Source organism: Peromyscus eremicus, chromosome 2 (genome assembly GCF_949786415.1).
Source record: "Peromyscus eremicus chromosome 2, PerEre_H2_v1, whole genome shotgun sequence".
Classification (NCBI taxonomy): domain Eukaryota; kingdom Metazoa; phylum Chordata; class Mammalia; order Rodentia; family Cricetidae; genus Peromyscus; species Peromyscus eremicus.
In genome coordinates this window covers 50404688-50411763 of record NC_081417.1, presented here as the reverse complement: position 1 = coordinate 50411763, position 7076 = coordinate 50404688, and the positions used below count along the sequence as shown (strand labels likewise).

Sequence of the window (7076 nt, the reverse complement as noted above, 5' to 3'; positions counted from 1 at the left end):
AAAGCAAAAGTATACCTGGAATGAAGCAAAATTTGTTTTTATTCCAGAGACAAAAGTCTTCATAGAAAGTATGGTTGATTCAGTGAATATTTTTTAATTAATGACTCAAAAGACGAAATAGCCAGGAATTGCAATAAACTGAAAATGTTGTTTCTGAAAGAATGACAAAGTTGGAAACATGGCTAAGCTTTCTTCTCTGTGGTCTACATAGGCCTTCCTTCTCCCCCCAAACAGATAAATTTCTTTTTTTCCCCTCCATTTTATTTATTTATTTATTTATTTATTTATTTATTTATTTATTTATTTATTTATTTTATTTTTTATATTATCAGCTTGATACAGTTCAAATTCTTATCCTAATAGTAAAATGTTTCACTGAGGCTTGCCCAGTGATTGAGTAAAACCAAAACTTATTATAAGCCACAGTCTTCCTAGGGTCCCCCTTGCTATGTAGCCTCCCTGGTTCTGTGGGTTGCAGTCTGATTGTTCTTTGCTTTATATCTAGTATCCACTTATGAGTGAGTACATACCATGTTTGTCCTTCTGGGTTTTTGGTTACCTCACTCAGGATGATATTTTCTAGTTCCATCCATTTGTCTGCAAATTTCATTTCTAAATACCTTTATTTTTCATATTAGAGATTAGGTGAAATTTCCCAGTTTAGGGGAAATAAAGCTTGCCTTTGGTACTGAGTATCTTCAGCTTTGGGGCAGAAATAAAATGTATCCACTTCAGTGTGGTATTGTTTAAGACTGCTGCACATACCTTCTGAGGTTCCTGGGACAGTCATCCTTCAGAAAACACACCCATTGCTACTAAGACATTTTTATGTGCAGAGGAGATACCATTGTTTTCAAATGGTCAGATTTCAACTACAAGACAGAAGTGTGAGGTGTAGCAATTTGTTGGGATGTCTCAAAGAGAAACCTATTAGCCAAGTGGTTTAGGACTTGAGATATGAGGGTTCACAACTCAATAATTATTTTCAGTTTGAGTTCTGGCTATAGAACTCCGCCAATGGATATCAAATTTGTGTCACTTTAGCCTGAGAAATGTACCTAGAAGTGCTGCTGTAGTGAAAGATTTAGGGACTGTGCAGTCACCTGATGTGGGAGAATAGGGGATTTTTAAGTTAGCCTGAAATCCCTGAATACACAGAAGCATTCTGTCCCTCTCAAAGCAAAAGAAATATAGCCAATGAAGTAATGAAGTAATTGCTGGGCTAGGGAAGAAAAGAAAAGGCTTCAGCCAGTCACAACATGGCATAATAATATTCAACTTTGATGGTGTCTAACACAATTAATTTATATTTAACATTAGCCTTAATGTTTCTAGGAAGCTTCTTAAGACAAACAAAGAAAATTTATATTACTTTTATTGTAATAGGACAATTCAGATGAAACTTGAAAGAATGATAAGATTCATTCTTAGAAGTTAAAGGTTCAAGCTCATGAAATATTATATTAACAGAGAGGGACTGAAAATAAACATTCAACTCAGGGGAAAAAATTCCTAGCCTTATGCTGACAAGGCACTCATAAATGACCAGATATTATGCATTATTCCATTTATGTGGAATGTCCAGAAGAGGCCAGTTTGTAGAGATGGAAAGTAGAGTACAATTGCTTAGTGTGAGGAGGAGAGAGATGGGCTAACTGTTGCAGCTTTCTCTCTGAACCTAAAGAAAATGTTTTTACATTGCCACTGCTGAGGGTTCCACATATCTATATACACACTAAAAACTATTGCACTGAGGATTGTAAATGGTGAATCATAAGGTACGTGAATTATTCTCAGTAAAACCATTATATAACAAAGAATTATTCAAACCATGTGCATTTTCTATTTAATTATTTATCACCTTTCTATAAAATAAGAATGTCCCTTTGGCTTTAGTGTTTAAACAGCAAACATACTGGGGTGCTACCCAGTTATCAACCTCTAGGCGGGATGGTAAAAGTAGCTCAGATAAATGGGGGTGGGCTTTTCTCCACAGGGCTCTGATTTTAACCCAAACAGTTATGTAGACATCAAAGAGTGCCCAAGACAGTGAGAAGAGAACAGCTGTGGAACTCCTTTGATCTTGCTCAATTGCTTCTTTCCCATGTTTAGCATCCTTTTCAGTGTAGAGTATGTTTTGAGTCCCTATCATGTCTAGGAAAATCACTGCCCAGACTCTACTACTGCTAGTTATAAAATATTTTCCACAAGTGAGAATCTTGCATCCACACATCCTGCATCTTCACTGTGGCTGGCAAGTGTACGCTCTGACTAGCACTGGGGTCTTTGGTTGTGCATCCCTCCCTAATGCAGGACACACCCTATGTGCTTAACTCAGGCTGCAACCAGAAAGAAAGCCTTTACATACAGAGTGTGATAGTTGTGGGCTTCAACTAGGTTGTTTGTTCAGCATTTAATCACTTCACAGAACGTGTTCCTTTTGCACACAGATTAAAGGAAACGTTTCCAAAATCAGACAATTCATTTACCAGTTGTTAGAAAATTATTCGGAGAAAAGCTACTGAAACAAAATCATTTAGAGAATATCTGTTTTCCTTTCTACATGTTCTGTAGAAAAGTAATTATAATCATGGTTATATGTTTATACAATTGTAGCCCTTCTGTTCTGTACTCTGACATATTTGCTAAAGTTTTATTTTATATACACTTACATCCACTGCGTTCCCTTCAACCCAGCAAAAATGCACGATGTACTATGACAGAACAGAAAGTGTGCAGGCCCTGCAATTTAAAGTGGTAAACAGAAGCAGTGCATCTGCTAACAGGACAAAATCATCTGGATCAAAAAAGAGAAAATGAAGCAAAAGTGGTGTGAACAAATGATTGAAAAACAGAAGCTAATTTTATCTAAATTTATAGCTAGAGTTCTGGCTTAATGGAAGAGGTGGAAGAATTTGATCGTTCTATGCTTTTCCATAGAAATATTTCACAGTGATAGCACCCCAGGAATCTAAATAAATGTATGCACCTACTTATTTCTGAGTCTATCTGAATGAAATGACTAAGTGTCTGTGGATTTCTTGTGGTACAGCATCACATTATTTACCGCTTAAGTGCTCTGGGGGCTGTGCTAGGGAGAGAGCTGAATGTTTCATGTCCATTAAAGTAATGGTTCATTTTGGGGTTTGTGGCCATAAGTATTGATCATAATATAAGAAATTGTTGTTATAAATTAATCATCGTAATCAAAACAAATATATTTATTTCTGGATTGTTGTTACACATAAATCAATATAATCAAACTAAATATATTTACTTCTAGATAAAAGTGCCTTGTCAAAAAAAAATTGACATGTCGATAATGTTGATAATTTTCTCTCAAGTGAATTATAGCTAGGGTTCTAAAATGGAAAAAGAGGCCTCTTTCTATCTGAAGTCATTGTTTATTCCTCAGTCCTTCCCAGAGTCTGGCAAGGAGTAGATCATCTGTCAGAAGTCCCAAGGATCCCATGAGTTTCGTCCTCAACAATGGTGGAATTTGGAGGGAAGAAGTAGGAGTAAATACCAAAGAGGAGTAATTATGCCCAACCAGAACCTTAAACAGCTAAAGGACTTGGAATCAGCTTTTCCAATGGAATAGCCTGTAAGCCAGTGAAGGTTAAAGACCCCAGCCCTAGACAGATGATTAACTGCAGGGATTTTGAGTTTCTTTTGGTTGAATTTATTGTTCCTTGTGCAGTCCTGGGGTATGCAGTAAATGCCATGATATATTTACTGAATTAATAGAAAAGTCAAGAGATCTTTCAAATTCTAGAATTTTCCTTTTGTTTTACTGAATTATCTTTACTACAATGATCATATTTTCAAAATAACTTGACAGTTTGACAATTCAAAAGAACATTGTCAAAGTAATTAGCAATTGTGATTGGTAGGGGAATGTATAAGTAGACAATAATCACACTAACTCTTATTTACTATATAGACATGCTAACAAATTAAATTGCAACAGACACTTGGATTAATATCTTGGGGTAATATTCTAGGCTTACATTATTATTGCCTGAAACCTGATTATTCAATAATTGATAGAATGAAAAACTAAATACGTATAACCCCCCCATTATTTCAGACTTCTGCATTTGAAGTTCAACTAGGATATATATCCAAACCTGTACTGGCTACACTCTCTTCATTATTCCCAATAAAAAAAGTAAAATATGTATAAAATAGTTACACTGTAAAGTATGTGTGTAGCTACACAGATGTGGCATATGCAGATGTTGTGCCATATCATATATGGTGCTTGAACAACTATGGGTTTTCATATGAGGAAACAGCCTAGGGCCAATCTTCCATAGATATTGAGGAAACAATTTATTTATTTTCTGATAACATTGTATTTTGAACCCAAAGACAACTAACTAATATGTCAATTATGCTGCATAATTCATAGGAACTTAGAAGATAATATTCATTTTGTTTAGCTCTGTCTTGATAATGTCATTTTGAATTTAATAACTCATTCATAACATGTCAATATAGACATATATATTCTTCAAATAGTAAATAGCATATTTTATTACTACATTATTTGTAGATATTATAAATATTACAATTCTGAGAAGCTTTTGAGAAATTTCAATGGATAATCAAGATGTTTCTCATGAAATTAATTTTAAAATATCCCTTTGAAATGTAATAACTTGAAATTTCAAAGTTCCTGATACATAGAATGTTACAGACTAGCAGAACTAACAGTGTTAGAGAGAAGTCCACACAGTGTAGGTATTACAAAAGCAGGTAAATATTAGAACAATCCTTGCTTATCTATTTCCTTGAAAGAGTAACCTTCCTGATGTCTGGCTCTAGAAAGTTCCCACAGTAGACAACAGTCGCAGGAAAAACCTTAGGTCTTTTCATAATCAAAGGCCCTCTTCCACTTTCTCAAATTCCAAAATTCCAATATGGCTTATGAAATATTAGATTTTTAAACCCCCAACAAATGAATGTAATGCTGTGACTTTATCTTTTCTGAGAAATAATAATAAGGAGTGATTTTTGGCAGATGATCATTCTGGCTTAGTGGAGTTACCTGAAAGGCTGAGGCCAAAGAGTGGATGACAGAAGACAGACAGAGGCAAACTCTGGTGAGCCGAAGAGGTGCCATTCATTCAGTGCTCAAATCAGGTCCCAGCACATAATGTACTTAATCCCATCCAGAGATAGAGACAAGGCAACAGCAAAAGGTGGGTATGAGAGAGTGGCAACATAGAGTAGTGACAAGAAAGAGTAGCACTGAAGTGAATGGAGCAGCTGCAATGACAGGACATTTAAGACTGAAGGACAGAGCTTCTTGACATGGCCCAAGCACTGACAGGGTGTTATTTGTGATTCCCATGAAAAGGAAACTCATGTAATGACCAGAGTCCTTGATGTCCTGCAGAGGAAGGAAGAGGTTGTCCTCACATTCCTTCCTTCAAGAACCTACTATGGTTGGCTCAATCTTGACTTCCAGACAGAGCAGCACATTTAAAAAGGGAAAAGTGATGGTATTTGCATCCTAAGTCTGAAGAGCACATGGGAGAAGCTGCTGCTGGCAGCTTCAGCCATTGTTGTCATTGAGAATCCTACTGATGTCAATGTCATCTCCTCCAGGAACATTGGTCAGTGAGCCTTGTTAAACGTTGCTGCTGTCGCCACTGTGACTCTAATTGCTGACTGCTTCTCTCCTGAGACCTTCACTAACCCGATCAAAGGAGCTTTCAGGGTGTTGCATCTTCTGGCAGTGATCGATTCCAGGCTGACCACCGGCAGGTCACAGAGGTGTTTTAGGGCAACCTGCCTGCCATCTCTCTGTGTAAGGCACATTTGCCACATCAGTATTTAGATATTGCTATCCCTTGCAACAAGGGAACTCACTCAGTGGAGGTAATGTGTTGGATGTTGGCTCAGGAAGTTCAGTGCGTGCACTATCTCTTGTGTGCACCCATGGGAGGTCAGGCCTACCCTCTACTTTTACCACACTCTGGGAAGAATGAGAAGTAAGGACAAGCAGCTGCTGAAAAGGTTGTGAGCAAGAAGAAATGTCAGGCCAAATAGACAGAACTGGCTCCTAGGTTCACTGCTGTAGGTGGTCTGCCTACACACTGCTGTTCAGCCAGAGATTGGAGACTGGTCTGAAGGTGTGCAAGGTCCCTCAGTGTCTATCCAATAGATCTCTACTGATGAACAGTGTGCCCAGCAGGCTTGAGGACTTGTAGGCAGCTCCCACATCTCAGGAATCATGTGAGCAAGTTAAGAAGGTAGAAGAAAGAAAAAGTTTCTAAAAGATGAGGGAGAAAAATACCAAAAGAAATATGGAGCATTCTTTTTAAGAGCAACTGCTGTATACTTTATGTTAAAAATTAAGCAAACAACCTGATAAAGTTTTGTGTAATATTCATGAGTTTAACAAGGACAATCAATACCAGAAGTTCCAATGCTGACAGCATTGGCAGAAGCAGTTTGAAGCCCACTCTGAAAGACAAGTGGTCCTAAGATATGCTCACAGAATCATTTACTAAGGAGATGGGAGATTGCTACCACTTCTTTTAAAAGGTGAACACCACTGTGAACATGTACTTCTTAGTTTTGGAAAAATATTTATGTTTTATATATACCAAATTAAATTGATTGGGTTTTGTTTCTGATCTTTCACTGTTATTAATGACTAATTGGTCTACTAGTCTACACTATGTTTAGAGTAGATGGTACTTTAAACCATCTTGAATATTTTCAATTAGAGTTAAAATGTTTTCCAAGTGCACGCATGGCTCCAGGGCTTCAGGCCAATATCCATCAACTGGTCTGCTCCTTCAGTTGGGTGCAAGCCTCATCCCTGACAGCTTTCTGTAAATTAGAGTTAGAGCTTTACTCTGCTTTTCTAACATTTTCCATACAGCTTGATAATGACTGCATCTTTTCTGTTTTTGGCCAAAGGGGAATAATGTGTGTTATTTGCTCTTTCTTTAATCGCTGATTTACCTCAAATTCATTAAACATTTTCTTCTTACTTGCAGTAAAAGCAGAGTCACAGATTGGTACACTGCTCTCCAGGAAAAGGAACATGTGCCATT

The 7076-nt window shown here is 37.1% G+C and overlaps 1 pseudogene; it reads left to right on the top strand.

Moving 5' to 3' along the window:
- The first annotated feature begins 5377 nt into the window (after positions 1 to 5377).
- On the top strand, positions 5378 to 6141 carry LOC131904737 (small ribosomal subunit protein uS2-like; annotated as a pseudogene).
- The last annotated feature ends 935 nt before the right edge of the window (positions 6142 to 7076 follow it).